The 18,634-nt window shown below is 44.0% G+C and overlaps 1 protein-coding gene across 3 annotated transcripts in view; it reads left to right on the plus strand.

The window, feature by feature from the left end:
• The window catches only part of ZNF217 (zinc finger protein 217), a 102,190-nt gene that overhangs the window by 44,716 nt on the left and 38,840 nt on the right, over positions 1 to 18,634 (plus strand). The window lies entirely within an intron of this gene.

Genomic DNA, 18,634 nt, shown 5'->3' on the forward strand with positions numbered 1-18,634 from the left:
ACTGGGAATTAGGCCCTAGTAAGCTGTCTCCAGTTGAAAACCATGTCCCCCTCCCATAATAATATATGAAAGTTCTGTACAAAGGAGTTAAAGGTAGATAAAAATAATGGCATAGCTGAGGCGTGCAGATTAACCTGTGTCCTTCCATATCCTCATCCATTTGTCATGCTTTGTGTTGTCTAATTTACTGTAAGCTCTTGGGGGTAAGGACTTGTCAGCTTTATGTATCTGCATCTATGTACACATCTGTTTATCTATCTATATATCTATATAAAAAATATAGTGATGGGCCAAATTGTGTCCCTATGCAGGAAAAATTCTTATATTGGTTCAGGAAATTCCATTAGATTTCCATTGTCCTCTTCTCCCCCATCTTCCATTAGTGATTTCCAGCCTCCCCTGCCCTCATGCTACCTTTATAGGTAAGGCAGGGTAAAGCTTAGGATCTCGCACAAGTGCCAGAGGCCAGGCCAGTAGCTCAGAGAGCTTGTACCTCATGGTCTCCTCTTGATCTGTCCCTGAATGTAGCCTCAGTGGAGCCAGACAGGCTGGGACTTCGGTCAGTAGAACCATGCTAGCCCCTCAGAAGAGGGTCCTAAGTTAATGCAGCCTTGTGATCCTCCAGAAAGGTGGTGGGAAAGTGCACAGTTCAGCTTCCTTCAGTCTGGCAAATCACTAGCCTTGAAAAAGGCCACCGGGAAGAAGTGCAATGCCAATATGTGCTCAGCCCAGCTGGAAACGGGCTTTTGCAAGCACAATTAACTGCTCTGCTCTGGTAATTTGTACCCCTACTTAAAATTGTTTGGATTTTTCAGCACCTTATTTGTTGGCGGTGCTACAGAATACTCGTAGGTGTGATTTTCAAAAATGCTCAGCATCAGTCTAGCTGCTACAAAAAGTTAATGGCAATACCCTTAATTTCAGAGGGATCAGTTAGCTGCACCCTCAGCATATTTGCAAATCCCACTTAATCCCAAGTGTTTTAAACATTGTACACACAAACACAGGCCAGAAAAAGGGGAGGTTTTGTGATAATCCCATCCTAACTGCTTCAGCTGATGACTGAAGTCTGTGTTAAAACCCATGTTAGTACCTGGGGTCCAGGTTAATGCCTAAACCACTAGATTAAGTGCTGAGCAAAATAGTTTTCTACCTTGTGCCATTGTCACTGGTTTGTTGATCCATTTTGAATGGTGCACTCTTTTCGTTCTAACCTCCCTTGTCCGGCACCCTCAGGATCTGAGTGGTCCCAAACCAGAGTATGCCGGACAAGGGAAGGTAAAGGCTCCCTACCAGGCTGTTTGCTCTGCTCCCAGCTAGGGCTGCTGCTGCTACTTCTAGCCCCCACTATGCTAGCTCTGGACAGAGGCCAGCCCTGCTGCTTCCAATTCTGGCCAGGGCTGCATTCTCTCCCCCCCCCCCCCCCCCGCCTCCATGGCGCTGGCCCTAGCTGCACACCTAGCTGCCAGCCCTGCTGACTCCAGCTCTGGTTGGGGCTGTGCTCCCCACCACCAGCCATCATGGGCTCTGCTGCCCCCACTGAGCTAGCCCCAACTGAGGCTGCTTCCCATCACGCCAGCCCTGGGAGGGGCTGCGCTCACCAGCCTTAGCAGGGTGGCACTTCTGGCCACTGGCCCTGCTGCCTCCAGCCCTGGCTGGGACGGCTCTCCTTGCTGGCAGCCCTGGCCAGGGCTGTATTCCTCACAGTGCCAGCCCTGTTGGGGATGTGTCCCTACTGCCAGCCCAGCTTAGGCTGTGCTTCTGAACCTGCCCAGCCGGGGCAATCTGGTCCATCAATATCTGAGGTCCTGCCAGACCAGGGATGTTGCCAGACCTGAGTGTCCTGGATTTTAGAGGTTCAACCTGCACTACCTAACAACAGGACCCTAATCTCTGAGGGCATGTCTATGCTAGGAAATTAGTCATTTGGGGAATTATTTCCAGAGTTGTTGACTCGAGTCCCACAACTTGAACTTGAGTCCGACTTAAGTTGCCTAGGTGACTCGACTTGACTCGGGTTCATTGTTTGTGACTTGAGACTCAACATGAGACTTGCTAATTTTGTTAATCGACTTGGTGAAAAAATTGTCCGAAAATGCCGATATTGATGGCTTGTACAAAAGTGACTTGACATTTTTTAAATTAAGATTTGAGACTCGACTTGGGACTTGACTCGAAAGTGACTTTAGGGACTCGAGACTAGACTTGAACTGTAGTGACTTGAGACTTGACTTGGACTTGACAATGACGACTTGAAGACAACACTGGTTATTTCAAAATGAGCTTATTCCCCAAGGAAAGCAGGAGGAGTTGTTTGAAATAACTAGCCTCTTATTTCAAAATAATGGGCTAGGGAGTGTGGACGCTTCACTTGTCATTTCAAAATAAGAGGAGTTGTTTCGAAATAACTCCCTAGTGTAGACAAGGGCTCAGTGGGGCCCCTAGGTCCCACCATAATAACCACAGCATGCAATACAAATAATATCAGAGGCGAATAGGAAAGAACTCAAGAGTTCTTTATTCTCAGCTCAACCTTCTCAACAGTCTGTTCTCTTGGAACTCTGGCTACAACAGTGGTCTCCAACCTTTTAAAGCACGAGATCACTTTTTTAATTTCAATGCAACCCAGCATCTATCTCAAACCCAAATTTGCCTGACCTCCTTTGTGCCCCTTTGCCAAGGCCCTGCATCTGCTCACTCCATTCTTCCTCCCTCCCCTGTCTTCCCTCCCTTTCATCAGGCAGGGGCAGAGGGTTAGGGCAGGGTGGTGGATTCAAGCCCTGCCTAAGGGATATGAAGTGAGGGTATGTCTACACTACCCCGCTATTTCGAAATAGCAGGGTAATGTAGGCATACCGCAATTGCAAATGAAGCCCGGGATTTGAATTTCCCGGGCTTCATTTGCATAAGCGGGGCGCCGCCATTTTTAAATCCCCGCTGGTTCGAACCCCGTGCCACGCGGCTACACGCGGCATGAACTAGGTAGTTCGAACTAGGCTTCCTAGTTTGAACTACCGTTACTCCTCATTCCACAAGGGGGACTCTGAGCTGAGCGTGGGGCAGGGGTTGGGTTGCAGGAGGGGATTTAGAATAAGGCTCTGTTAAGGGAGTTTGGGTCTATGGAGGGCTCAGGGCTAGAGCAGGGGTTTGGGGTGCAGGAGAGGGTATGGGACAGGGATTCAGGATGCAGGCTCCAGCAGGGTACTGCTTACCACAGTTGGCTCTTGGGAGTAGGGTTGCCAGGTGTCCGGTTTTCTACCAGACAGTCGGGTATTTGCACCGTCTGTCCGGTAGAAAAATTCAGAAAATACCAGACATGTGCAAAGTACGGTATTTTCTGAATTCCTGGCTGGGTGCCGGACTGAAGCCTAGCAGGGGCGGGGGAGCGACTGGGAGGTGGGGCCATGATTGGCACTGGGAGCCCTGTGGTCACGTGCAAAAGCCGGGTGGGGTGGGGCGGGGTGGGGGCCGGGACTTCAATGCAACTCCCTTTGCCAGGCTTCTGCACACAACCAGAGTCTCCCAGCGCCAATTGCAACCCTGCCTCCACCCGGCTTCTGCTTGCAACTAAAGGGAGTGCCTGCCAGGGATGTGGCCCGAAGGACTCCGGCTGTGGCCATTGGCTGCATCCCCCTCCCCTGCCAGGTCTGCTTCCTGCCCCCCTTCCTCCGGCCTCCCCCCCCTCCCGTCCAGCCCAGCGGCCCCCGGACCTTCCCCCGCCAGCTCTGCTTCCTGTCCCCCCGCCTCCCGGCCAGCCCTGCCCCCCCTCCCAGCCGGTTCTCCTCCCCCACCCACGATCAAGAGTCTGTTTTTTTGATGGGGTCTACCTTGCAACCCTACTTGGGAGGTGGTGCAGTGGGGCTACTCATGCCTGCCCTGGCCCTGCACCACTCTCCAAAGCAACCAGCAAACTCTCTCCGTCCCAAGCCTTGCCCCCCCACATCTGTTCTGTGGAGATAGAATACAGGGTGGGAGAGGGGAACAGCTCCAAGGCAAAGGGCAGGAGGTACACAGCAGTGGGGGGAGGGGCAGTTGAAGTGCTGGCACGTGATAGCCTTTTGGCCAGCTCAGTCAGAAGCACCTGTCAGAGGCTCCAAGATCTACCAGTAGATTCCGATCTACTGGTTGGTGACCACTGGGCTACAGAGTGGAAATATCCTAAAAGTTAGCTGCCATTAGTTCAGCAGCTCACCAGTGTTAGCAATGGTGGAATCGGAGAAGGAGACAAACTCGTGGTTGCCAATGACATTTCAATCACTTTCTCATGCAGATAAGGCCTAAGAGGGACTCTTCCCCATTTCATTTCATTCAGTTGAAGTTGTATAGTAGCACATTGAAATTTCCTGATTTCCAATAAAGGCTGAGGACTTGTTTGAGCATTAGGTGGCAGTAGTAGCATGCAGTAATCATCTGGAAAAGATGCAAAATGAAAGAGAGAATCTAAAAATGCTGAAGGTGCTATATACCTGAAGGCAAAGTTTATGCTATGTTCCTAAATTAAGAGCTGCATGAGTGTTGGTAAAAAAACAGCTAAACATAAAGACAATCCAACATATACCATACATGCAAAAGCATTGACCTATTTGACTTTCTTGTGTTAAGGAAATCATAATACATAACCATAGACCTTCACTGACAAGTGAGATGAACCAAAGGAAGCCTGCAGAAACAGTAATGTTATCTCTGATTTCATCTCTTCAGCATTTCAGTAGATACTGAAATGTGTTGCTGCAGAACAGACTTTAGTGCACAAATTAGATGCTGGCTACCATTGTTTTTGACTGTTTTTCGCTTAATTAAAAGTTGTATTATATAACCGTATGGATCACTTTGTGACAGGCATCCATCCCTCTGACTGGATTTTAATGAAAACTCTCCCTGTTCATAAGCAGAGCTGATCAAATTAATTGCACGTAATAATTGTGGTGTACTCAGCCAGTAAAAGTTGAAATAATTATTCACAAATAAATGTTTTCATTCATCAGCCGGCTGTAGAGGTTGTCTCATCATGTTCTGCAAATAACATATGAGACATTTTTTTCTTCTTTGAATAAATTTTGCAAATACACTTTCCATGATTCCAGCTCTTCGCTTGTGACTTCCTGGTTATTGGAGGGGGGAGAAGAAAGGGTGGAGTGGGGATAAGAGGAGACATGGACTATTGATATGTGTTTGTAAATCTGTGTGCTCTTTTCAGGGCTCTGTTGGGGAGAGAGATCCGTGCACTTTGTCTGAAGCTAAAGAAATGCTATCAAGTAGGGACGTTACATTATATTTAATCAGCTAATCAAGTAGCCGATGGAATTTCCATCAAAAAGGGGGGAACTGCAGAGCCACAGCGGGGTTAGCTCCTGGCCCAGGGTTGCCAGACATTTTCACCAAAAATACCGAACATGGAAGGAAAAAAATTGGTTGAGCAATCAAACAAACAAAACAAACAAACAAACAAAAATGGGGGACCAAAGTTGTTGTGAGGAAAAAAAAACCTCACTGCACCTTTAAATCCCCAGATGTAGCAGGAAAAAAATATCCCAAGCAGCCTTCCATCCAAGGGAACCAGAAAATACCAGACAGAAGCTGCAAAGACTGGATTGTCCGGGCCAATACCGGACACCTGGCAACCCTATCCTGGCCCCGGGAGCTAATTCTGCTGTTGCTCTGCCTTTTAAATGTATTAAGAGCCTGGTGACTTTTCACTTTGGCAGCCTGTCAGTATTGTAGTTCTAAATGCTGTTGCTTTTTCTAATTTGTTGGCATAAGTTATCCAAGATGTATCCAGTACCACAATGATAGTGTTCATGCCAAAACCTATTGATATCAACTTAGCTGCATCAGTTAAACAAAGCTTGGTTGGCTGCTTGACTATTGTGAGTTAAATAGGAATTTTCAAATTGCTCATTACGAATGTGGACCTACAGTTTCAAAATGACTGTTGATTTTTAGTACCTCAGAATTGAGTTTCCTCTTTGACAAACCTGAAAGTGTGACACACACGTCCTTTTAAAATGTCTGAGCTGGCTGCTCAAAGTATTAAGTCTGAAAATGTTTTACAAAATTTTGTATGCTTTATATAACTATTAAAAAGTATGTATAGCTGAGCTTGTCTGGACATACTGTGTTGTCTATTATTTTTGTTTGTCACAGAGCACCTAAAGTCTCATGTAGGAGATGGTTTTTGCACCAATGAGATTACAATCTTTATACTAATATTTTGTTGCACTGACACTTTTTTTATCCAAAAGTCTCTACATAAAAGTTAAGCCCAGATTTACACTGGAAAAGGTCCACTAGTTTAGCTATAATAGTGAAGCTAGAGTAGCAGATACTCCTAGGATAGATGCAGTTTCTGTGGACAAAAAAGAGCTTTTGTTGGTATAGTTTTTACTCTTTCCATGAATGAAATAAGCTTTGCTCTTTGAGCAATTATTTTAAAGATGGCATAACTGTATTTATGCTAGAGCTTTGGTACAGAAATTTAATTAAAAAAGCACACCTTACCAGCCATTCCCATATTGGCAAAACATTCTAGAGTAAACCTGGTAACAGACTAAGTCACTTAGTTGCTTTTGAAAATGTTGCTTTTCATCTGTAAATGTCAAGGGCTGTATCTAGACTGCATCCCTTTTCCATAAAAGGGATGCAAATTAGACATATCGCAATTGCAAATGAAGCGGGGATTTAAATCTCCCCCGCTTCATTAGCATAAAAATGGCTGCCGCTTTTTTTCGGCTCGGAGCTTTGCCGGAATAAAACACCAGTCTAGACGCGGATCTTTCGGAAAATAAAGCCTTTTCTGAAAGATCTCTTATCCCTCTTAAAATGAGGGATAGGGTTAGGTCATTTTAAGAGGGATAAGGGATTTTTCGGAAAAGGCTTTATTTTCCAAAAGATCCGCGTCTAGACTGGCGCTTTTTTCCGGCAAAGCTCCGAGCCGGAAAAAAGCGGCAGCCATTTTTATGCTAATGAAGCGGGGGAGATTTAAATCCCCGTTTCATTTGCAATTGCGATATGTCTAATTTGCATCCCTTTTACGGAAAAGGGATGCAGTCTAGACTCAGCCAAGGAGCTTCACAAAGGAGATAAGGATGATTACGGCCATTTTATAGATGGGTAAATTGAGGGAGATAAGGATGAAATCACTTACCTAAAGTCACCTTGCAGGCCAGTGGCACAGCTGGCAATTGAACTCAGTTCATTTAGGTAAGATAGATATTGGGAGGAAAAGAGGTATCGTTATTTCCATTTTTATGGATACAGAACTAAGATACAGAGTAAAATTCACAGAGAGACTTGGGCATTGCAGCTCTGAGCTTCATGACACCTGTTGTTTAAGTGCCTAGAAAATACCAGGAACGCCACTGCAATCTGCTTACCCAAGTTAGGTGCGTAGGATTTATGCATGGGGAAAGATGGGCACCTAATAATCCACACATGGGAACCCACTTCCTGGAGTCCAGCAATGTAGGCAATTCTTGTAGGACTACGTTAGGTTCACTACACAAGCAACAGCTGGAGATGAGGCTGCTAACATTTATTATTTGTAACCCAGTAGTTAGAGTACTTGGCAGCGATACTGACAATGTAGATTTAATTCCCCCATTTGCCAAAGGAGGAGAGAGGATTTGAACAGAGGTCTGCTACCTTTCTAAATAGTGCTTGAATTACAAACCTGAGGGCTACGTCTAGACTGGCATGATTTTCCGCAAATGCTTTTAACGGAAAAGTTTTTCCATTAAAAGCATTTGTGGAAAAGAGCGTCTAGATTGGCACGGACGCTTTTCCGCAAAAGTACTTTTTGTGGAAAACGCGTCTAGATTGGCATGGACGTGTTTTGCACAAGAAAGCCCCGATCGCCATTTTCGCTATCAGGGCTTTTTTGCGCAAACAGTTTTTAGCTTTCTACACTGACCCTCTTGTGCAAAAACATTTCCGGAAAAGGGCTTTTGCCCGAACGGGAACGTCAAAGCATTTGCGCAAGAAGCACTGATTTCGGACAGTAGAACGTCAGTGCTTTTGCGCAAAATCAAGTGGCGAGTGTAGATAGCTGGCAAGTTTTTGCACAAAAGCGGCCACTTTTGCGGAAAAACTTGCCAGTCTAGACGCATCCGTGGGGTATTCTGAGATGGAGAATCCCTTCATCCTATCCTATTGAAGCTGTTGCTCTCTAGATAAATGATGGCACAGTGATTGTTGCATGTTGATTAGACCTAGTTCTCCCATCTCTTAGGTAGATGCCTTTACCATTGGATTACAGAGTCATTCTCTTTATTGATCTCTTCCACTGACTAGTTAAGTGGCTACCTGGATAATGGCACAGAGGTAGCCCAGCAGATATAGTCCCTCATGTGGCTTAGACACTAAATATGTTTATTAGATTGTGTCTCACTCAGATGTAGGTGCAAGATAGGTGTCTGGATGCTTGGAGTGATGCAGTGACAGCATGTGTGACTCAAGGCAAAAGAATAGATACCCACAGAACTTTTACTCTGAAAATGTAGGCACTGAGTGAAGTTGGAATTGTAGTGAATTGCAGGGAAACCAAAACTGGGGACTTAGGGTGGGATTCATAAAGGTACCTAGGAGCCTAAGATCAGAGTCTGTAGCAGAAGTAGGAACTGAGCCCAATTCACCCAAGCCATATCTTCACTATGGGGAAGAAGGATGCTGTCTCAATTGATCTTCTGGAGTTCTATTTAACAGGTCTAGTAAAGCCTCACTAAATCAAACTCAGAGGGTGCTGGTACTCCTGCTCTTGTGAGGAGTTAAGGAATGCGAGGGGAGCATGGGGATGGTGGGGAAACCTGAATTAAGGTACATCAATTCTAGCGATGTTATTAACATTGCTGGAGTTGCATATCTTAATTCGACCTTCCCCTTGAGTGTATACCTGGCCCTACTTTAGTTCTTTAACCTCAAGATTATCATCCCATTCTAATTTGGTATTAGCTTGTGCTTTTTAGGCATATCCCAGAGTCAGGGTTTGTCTGATACAGGCTTTCTCTCCAAACCTCTCCAGAGCGTTATGGGGAGCATACTTTGGACAATACCCCTTTAGGGGGTCCAGCTTGCTCCCCTGAGTCCCTTTTGTACCGCTGCACTTCTCCACATCAGTGAGGAGCCTGTGAGCTCTTCAAGGCAGGACATAGCCTTGTGAGCATTCCCTTCTCTCACTGTTTGGCCTCATGTTAGGGCCAGACCAAGGCTGCCTGTAAGTCCCTTGCAGCAGCAAGCACATCGCCCTCTTTCTTCAGTGTGGTGCTGAGTATACTGATGGGAAAATGTTTAATTGAAAAATCTCTGAAGTTATTTGCAGAGCCCCTCTGCTCAGCCTTCATGGACATCTGTCCTAAATTTCCAAGTTTATGTGCTTTAGCTGAAGGTACTTAACAACATGTTGAAAATCATGGCTCATGCTGGAGTTGCCAGGAATAGATAATGATCCTCCTGTTTGATACATAATCTGGCTAGCTACGAGGTAGCATAAGAAGCAGGAAGACACTGTGAGCAGGGCGTCCTGTATGACCTATAAAATCCCAGCTACGCCCATTCTCAACTGGGACATTGCACAACAGGAAGTCTATTGCTAAAACTGGCTCTGTGGACTCTGCTTTTGGCCCTGTTTGTCAGAAGTCCTGAGTACCCAGAGCTCCAAGGTGTGCATCACCCCTGAAAATCAGGTCCTTGTGACTCAATCCCCAAAGCTCTTTTCCATCCATAGGGGGGAGTTTCCCACAAATGGGCAGAACAGGAAGCTCAATATAGCATTGAAAGACTGAAACGTGAGGTAACATTTTGTTCCAACACTGGACTTTGAATTTTTTTTCTTGCTATATTTTTGTTGTTTCTTTCTTGTAGGCAGACAGTGGTGGTAGTGGCATCCAGTAAAACACAATGAAAATTGGTTTGTATTAATTTACTGCCTAAGTATAGAGGAAGTTTTATCAGCACAGGATTCAATGTAGGACATAAAGTGAATATTTTAGTTAAGTGGAGTAGTATTCAGTATTCCTTTGTGGATTAGTGTTTATTTCCTAAATTTATTTCCCCAAACATTTCAATAAAGTGGTCTAGCTGCTTGATAGCAAAACACAGACCCTTTCAAGGCTGCAAGCTGTTTTAAGGGTGGGGTTCACTCATCAGCTATTCAGTGACACTGTTTTTTTTAACCAGCCCCCCTATTAATGTTCTATATAATCCAGTTTAAAATGTGGTTAATTTCAGAGCAAGTGGAGACAATGTAACAGCATTACATTTCACATATTCTAAGTTTCCCACTATTGATTCCAGTGAAGTATTACTTAAGTATCTGAAAGTGCAATCTGGTCCTTTAAAAAAATTACCTATAATCTAATGATGTTATAAACTATTGGAATTAGTGATGCAGTCTTTACATCTTGTTGTGTTTAGATAGGGCAGATCACATATGATTCTTATGGAATTATTTTCCTGTTGGCTGTTACCTAAGTTAGTTCCAGATGCACATGCTTGTTCTATAGGCATCTGCAGTGTTGTCACTTCTCACAGAAGCAGAAAGACTTGTAGATCAGCGAACCTCACCTGATTGTTTGATTCACTTTTCATGTTAGCTTCCATACATGCAGATGCTTATATCAACTTCCCAATCTTTTGGGGTCTCGCTCTCATTTTTGGATGTTGGCAAAGAGCCTAGCAAATGTCTTTTTTCTGAGGTCCCATGGCCTTCCACCTCCTGACCCACAATCCCCTGTTTGTGGAGATATCCTTGACCTCTCCAGACCCTCAGCTGATGATTTAAAAGGCTCAGTGCTCTGAGTACCATCAGTGGTGGTGGTCAGGAGCCCTGGGGCCTTTGATATTACTAGATTTGGGGCAATTGCCCCTTTGCCTCCTTTCCCTCTGTTGGTGGGCCTGCAAAAGGCAAATGTACTTCAATGAGTAGAAAGGCAGATACAAATTGGCACTGGCTAGTTTGAGCCACAACTGGCTGGTGCATTTTGTGAGCATACATATATTTTGGGGGGGTATTCAGTTTTAAAAATTTGTTCGGCACCAAATTTTTAAATTTTTAAAACTGAATACACCCCCAAAATATATGTATGTTCACTATATATATATATTTATTTAGAAGATTTGGTCTGTAAACCAAACTGTAGCCCTTTAAACTGTAGCCCTTCTTGCTATAGTTGAGATCAGCTGGATTGCTATGTTAACAATCTCTAGCTTTGTATATCTGGGCTGGAAATGGTTGTTTCAAAGGAAAGCAACTTGGACTAGAAGGGAAAACAATTGCCAAACATTCAGAGCTTGTTGACCTTTATGGAATGGCTACAAGGACCAGGATCTATCCTCTTGGGCTGTTGCCTCAGGAAGTGGGGAAGAGTAGATTATGAATATTGTTGAATTTATGGGATGAATCGATGTCTTCAATGTATTGACATACACCATAATTGTTTTTTAAATTCTCTGATATTGCCTCAGTGGTGGTGTTTTTTTCTTGGAGAATGCGCTGCTCAGTTTTCAGAAAGGCTGACTACCACAACTCCCGTTACTCAACATTTTGGAAAATCAGACTCTTGGTACCTCAAATAGAGCCTCTAATAATGATGTCACTCAGTATTTCTGGGTTTGTAAAAATATGACTCATAATTTTCTTTTAAAATATAGTTGGGGCAAATGATGTAATGTTTATAAGTTACTTGAGAAAGTATACTACAGATCCATTTAAGTGCCTAGCTCAAAGAAGCAAAAATGTTATTAGATGAAGATGACAGATATTTTTGGTGTTATAAACTTTAGGCTATCTCCATCAAAAAGGAAGGGTGAACATGAATGGAAGATCTAATGCAAACCTTTATTTTTAATCTGATATTTTGCACTTTTGATTAAAGGAACTGGGAGATATGTTATAAGGCCACACGATATAATGGCCATGAACTGACATTATAGAATCATAGAATACTAGAAGTGGAAGGGACCTTGACAGTCCATCAAGTCCAGTCCCCTGCCCTCATAGCAGGACTAAGCGTGGTCTCTATTATCCCTGATAGATGTTTATCTAACCTGCTTTTAAATATCTCCAGTGATGGAGATTCCACAACCTCCCTAAGCTTTCAGCCCTATCCAAAAGCCCTATACATTAGGAATTAAGGATGACATTTACCTATGTTCTAAGGGCCAGCACAAGGATTGGGTGCTCCTTGACACCATAGATTTCTCACACATTCCCTGTGTAGGAACTCAGGGATATCATGGGATGTGTGTGTTCTTTAGCTGGCTATATCAGCTTTAACCTTAATGAGATGTTCTCCTCCTTCCCCTCTGCTTTCTGAAGTCAGCTATTGCATTCACCAACCCTAATCTAAGGAGGATGACCATGCTAGGCAACCCCCACCATGGCCAATTACCAAATGGAATGAAATGGCACATCAGACACAAGACAAAGCAGCCCATAGAAGGGTATTGGCGGTGTAGCTGCAGAATGATTTCAGACCAACTTTTTCTGGGGAGAGAAGGTAGCAGACCTTTTTCAATCCCTGTGGAGGCCATTTAGGGATTTGGGGCAAAAATTTGTCAGGGATGGTACTTGGTCCTGCTGTGAAGGCAGGGGACTGGACTCAATGACCTTTCAAGGCCCCTTCCAGTTCTAGGAGATAGGCAATCTCCATTAATTTATTTAATTTAGATATTTTGGAAGATCTCCCTGTTCAGGTTCCAAATCTGAGAGACTACCTGGTTCTCAGACAGTGCTGAGCACCGGCCCTCTGAAAAACAGTCTCCAGTTGGGCTCCCAATGCCAGAGAGATGCAAACACCACTTGTCACTAGTTTAAGTCTTGTCCTCTGTGCACTTTCTCACCTGGAGTTTGCAGGGAGATGAATATCTCAGGAGTGTTCACGAGGGGGGCTAAAACCAGAATCAGCTGCCACCTCTAAATTCAGTCACTTCCCTGCAAGCTGTCTGATTAACCCTCTCTGGGCTGCATCTTACCCTCTGGGTTACTGGAACTACAATCTACTACTTAAAGCGGGGAACTGGGAGGCAGGACAACTGCTGGCTGTCATTCCCAGCATCAGGAGCAGGCGGGGTTTAGGTGTTCCTAGGGATGTTAGAACTTGTTTATCTGAATAAATGTGTAACCACCAAAATTCTTAGTGTTTACATGATTACTCAATGCCACCTCCACCTCCCCCCTGAGAGGGAGTCGGCAGCCAGTGTTTTCCTAGCCCCATTCCCAGGGAGGGCCCTGCCACTGCATGCCACCCCTGTATCAGAGGCAGCAGCACAGGGCGGCAGCAGTGCCCATCTGCAGGGGGCCCGAGCTCCCCATGGACAGAGGCTGCTCTGGCATCCAATGAGTAGCTGTCAACCAGCCAACCGACAAGTGATTGCCCATTACATTCAGATTGAAGGGCAAAGAAGTGGAATGTGCTAGGTCCCAGAATGAAGGCAACAGAAAATCCCCTATGGGATCCAAACTTGATTAGCACTTGATTTGGAGCAGACCTATTTGTGGGGTTGGCCCTTCTGAAATGAAGGTTCCAACACACGAGAGGTGTTGTGTTGTTACCTCCTCTTCTGATTTCACTGCTATCAGGGGAAATCATGTGGTGTCTTTTCAGCTCCAACTTCCAGCAGGATGGGAGTATGCAGTGAGTGATCTCCCCTTTGTCCTGTGACAGCAGGGAGAGATTATTACCTTAGTCTATAGCAGGGGTTGGCAACCTTTTCAAACCAAAGAGCCAAACTACATAAAAATTCAGAACAAGTGGTCAATAAAGAGCCATATAAGAATGCCCATTTGCATGACAGAAAATATGCAACTTAATATTATTGATAATAAATGAATGGAGATTGCCTATCTCCTAAAACTGGAAAGACCTTGAAGGGTCATTGAGTCCAGTCCCCTGCCTTCTCAGCAGGACCAAGTATCATCCCTGACAAATTTTTGCCCCAAATGGCCTCCTAAGGATTGAATTCACAACCCTGGGTTTAGCAGGCTAATGCGCAAACCACTGAGCTATCCCAATAGCATAAATGGAACATTGTACTCACAGACTTTATTTAATGGGACTTCCGCTGCTGCATCTTTTTGAAGTTCTTTGAAGTTTACATCATAATGGGTCAAATCCAGCTTCAAGCTTCAAGCACTCATTCAAGCTGTCTTCTGTCAATCTTATGACAGGGGCTGGAGATGTGGGTGTGCATGAGTTTGGGGATGTGGAGATATGAGGGCCTCAGGGCAGGGGGGTCTGGTGTATGATGGGCTGTGTGTGTGTGTGTGTGTGTGTGTGTGTACGTACGTACGTACAGGAGTGCTATGATGCTGCAGCCAGATGAGGACTGGGCCTGAATTGGGGGCTTGTTGGCCAGGCTTCATTTTTAAACAAAGTAAAATATTATGTCCAACACAAAAGGTTTCAACATTGTCTTATTTATGGCAGGAATGGGGAGCCTTTGTTGGTTTGGGGACCACTGACCCACAGAAAAATCAGTTGGGGATCATGCAAGTGAGAAGCCAAAAAAACCAAAACCCAAACCTCCCAACCCTCACTGATGTGACCCCCAACTGAAATGCCTCACTCCCCTGGTGTGCCATTCCCATAGTGGGGAGAGGGGCAAGGAGGACTGAAGTTCAAGGCCTCAGGCCAGATTTTCTCTTCTGAGGTTCCAGTGTTAGTGGATTTTGTGGGTTGGAGCCAAAATGAGGCATTAAGTATGCTGTACAGGGCTGCCAGTGAATGGAATAGGGATCTGAGTGGGAGATGGGATGTAGGAGGGATGAGGGTGCCAGGTCTGGCCAGGAGGTAGGAATGGGTTGAGGGCTGGCTGTCTGGCCACAGGGCAGGGGGACGTGCTGTGTGGCCAACATCCTCCTTGCCCCCAGGTCAGACACCCCTTGCCTTCTGCTCAAAATCCTCCCTACGCTCTGCTCCTTGGCCAGAGGGCAAGGGGCATGTTGGCCAGGGACCTGGGGACAAAGGGTGTCTGGCCTGGGGGTGTCTGGCCAGGAGGCTGTGGGCAGGTTGTCTGGCCGGGGGGGGGGGGGGAGGAGGTGGTGAGTTGGGAGGGGCACTTGTTTTTGCACCATGTGGCAGGCACTGTGTAACATGCCTTCCACTGCTCCCATTCCATGGAAGCCTCCAGGAAGGGTGAACAGGGGAGGCTGCAGGAAGTGTGTCCCAAGGGAAGGAAATGTCAGTGTTCAGGGAGCCATATTTGGTTCCTGGTTTCCCCCACATTGGGGGAAGGAAAACGCTGTCATGCTGAGCCGTGTTTAGCCTGTTTATCCCCACGTGCCAGATCCAGCACGGAGCCTCCAGGCTTTTTCTTCCTGCTCCTCCCCACAGGAAGCTGCGCTGGCATTTGAGTCTTGCAGGGGCCATAAGGCTGTATGCTCCCTGCTGAGGGGGTCTGGTGAGGGCTGAGCTGGAGTTCCAAAAGAGCCCTATCTAGCCCCCTAGAGAGCCATATTTGGCTCGCAAGCCATAGGCTGCCAACCCCCGGTCTATAGGATGCAAATCTGTGCAGCACCCCATGCAGTTACTTAAAGTGTGTGTATTCAAGATTGGCCTGTGGGCATGTCTTCAGCACAGGTTGGATTGACGAGCAGCAATCGATCCTGCAGGGGGTCGATTTATCACATCTAATATAGATGTGATACATCGACCAAGCGCTTTTCCATCCACTCCAGAACTCCAGTGGAGTCAATGGGAAAGTGTCAGCTGTTGACTTACCGTGATGAAGATACCATGGTAAGCAGACCTAAGTACATTGGCTTCAGCTATGTTATTCACGTAGGCTGACTGCATGCAGGGAGTGTAGACAGGGCCTATGTTCTGTCTCTCAGGACTTCTGCTTTCTGGTACCATTAAGTATAATGGATTTTCTTGAGAAGAACCTTGCCTTTCTTCTTCTAGTTTATCAACCAGATGCAAAGCAGTGGCAATTAAATATAGCTAACAGGCAATACTATATCCATCATAATTTAATGAGTAGAAGGCTTGGGAATCTCTGCCATTGATAGTTTCAACCCATCTGCAGTAAATAACAAATCATTTTCTTGTGTGGTATCAGCTTCTGCTCTTGAACTCCAGGATGTGAAACATCACCCAATTCAGACAGAACATTAAGGGAAACTAGGGAGTACTTAGGGAAACTAAGTGTTAAACAGAACCATCCGTCTGAGGTGGAGCGCTTGAGAGCTGGGTATTTTGTATCTCAATCATGCCTGGTTTATGGCTAGCAATCCTTGAATTTGTGTGACAGCAGCCCAATGCCTTTCAGTAGATTACATCATAAATAAACCAAGCGTGAAGTGGTCAGAGCATCCAGATGAGCAAAAGCAAAAGATATGTAGAAACAAATACAGAGTGGTGTAGTTGTATTTAAAAAATATTATTTAAGAGAAGAGAGGATGCTAGTAATGGGTCATGGAGTTTTACTCAAACAGGCACATTCCTGTGATTTTTATTGCCACAATCTCTCTGGGTCAGACTTTTACTCTCTCTGTTGAAAGAGAGAAAGGAGGGAGGGGAGGGGGGAGAAAAATCCACACAGAAATCAATCCATCAAATGTCATTACAGATTTATTAAGCCTGATGTAGAAAGACTTTTAACAGTAACATCTTCAGAAAGCATAAAAAGAGCACTTCTGTTCAGTCTTGTGCTTTGAAAATCTAAATATATTTTTATCATATAAATAATTCTTTTCATGTTTTAAGTGCATCTGTTTTTTTTCCCTTTTCAAATTTCCATTTTACAATTGGCCAAAACTGAAGTCTGCATTGACTGAAATGAAGCCATTTGCAAAGCTAATGATGTTGTGAAGCATGTCTATGGTGAACCATATCAGCTAGATTTCAGAAAGGTAGTTCAATGAGTGCAGCATTAAAATGAGGGACAGCCTCCAGCAAAATCATAATTGAACACACCCAAGTCCTTAACGTCTGTAGTTCAGTTTCCTGATGCAAATTACAATAACGTTTCAGATGTTGAGCAGTTGCTTTCCAATAACTGCAGTGAGAAAGAGACATTTTCTGCCACAAAGGAAAGAATTACCATGTTTAAAAATGTAAATAATATATGTATAGAAACCTTTTTTATGGAAATGAGGCATTCAGAGCTATATGCACAGTTTGGGATTTTTTTCTTTTAAACATAACACATAAAGATACATCATCTATTATCTGGGACTTTAATTATGGTTCTAAGCTGGAGTGATTTTATTTGCAGTGGTAAAAAAATATAGAGCAAAAATCATTGTTGAGAGATTTCAATGCTGCAAAAATCATACACAGAAATACATCTTAAATGCACGAGTACAAAGCCATCCTTTTGTAAATCAAACAAGGCCTTCGATAAACAGGTTTGACCTGATTTAAATTTAATGAGCTACAGAGACCTGATTGTTAATAATTGGTTTTGGAAACACCAAAACAATAAAAGCAGTAATCTCCTCTAGTATAAATTATATGAATTTATTTAGCAATCAACCAAAGAAAAAAATGCCATTAACATTTTCAATTTGTTATTTACTTTAAGTTAGCGATAATAGACAAATAATTTGAAGCAAAATTGCCACCTTTGAGGACCTTGGATTTGAGAAAGACAGAGAAATATTGGGAAGATGCATATCTGTGATGAATCTTTTTGACCACTAGGTGGCACAATCCTCCTAGAAGAAAGGATTTCTTTTTATTTTATTCATTTTTTTTCATAGTAAGGACCATTCATAATCATCAAAACCAAGTGAAACATGGTTTTGATTAAAACAGCCTGTTGGCTCAATAATCTTAGTAATTTTAAAAACATCCTTAATGTGGAAGAAGAACACTGGAATGTCAGAAATGGCCTGGGGGCCCATTATAACAGCAACAAAATAAATAAAGAGGAGAAATGAGAGGTCATGAAAACAAAATTAAGCTAATGTTTCAAATTTTGACAATTATGAATTGTGCCTCTACGAAGACATTTTTAAAGCAAAAAATTCAGGCACTATTAGATACAATACAAAGAGGATAATTGTACATGTATGGGAGTAGGCATGCCTTAAAAGCAAAATTTGGACTTAGATTCCCCCCCCTCCCCTATAGCCAGCAATTGGGCAGGTCTCATGCAAACACAGACTTGCTTCTCATAGTTCCTCTGTAAACTCAACTCGTAACTCCTTTATAAATCATAAAAAAAGGACAACCGAGGAAAATAAACAAAAAATTACAAGCATATTTTTGATTACAAAAATTATCCCCCATAATGGACCAGTTTTGTAGGAAACAGAAACAAGCAAATATAACAAAATCTGTGTTCATAACATGGCAATATAGTTAATATATACAAATATGTACAGTATAAAAATGCATCAAAGGCTTAACTTTCCATTCAACCAAGCTGCAGTGCACAATGAAAAGCAGCTTCATGTGCCCCCCACCCCCTCCCACTGCCCTCAGTATACAGGCAATATATTCTGTACAGCATGCACTTGTTACAAAATGAGTGCATAAGCACCAAAACATTCTACAGATAAAGTCACTGTGAATTCTCTTTGAAAGGAATCCTGTTTGCTTTGTTAATATAAAAACGTGTTTACTTTTCTTTTTGCGATTTGTAGTATATACATTGTTTTGCATCTGACCAAAGAGAAGCGAGCATTGATAAC

This window comes from Pelodiscus sinensis, chromosome 17 (genome assembly GCF_052426305.1).
Source record: "Pelodiscus sinensis isolate ZL-2025 chromosome 17, ASM5242630v1, whole genome shotgun sequence".
Taxonomy (NCBI): Eukaryota; Metazoa; Chordata; order Testudines; family Trionychidae; genus Pelodiscus; species Pelodiscus sinensis.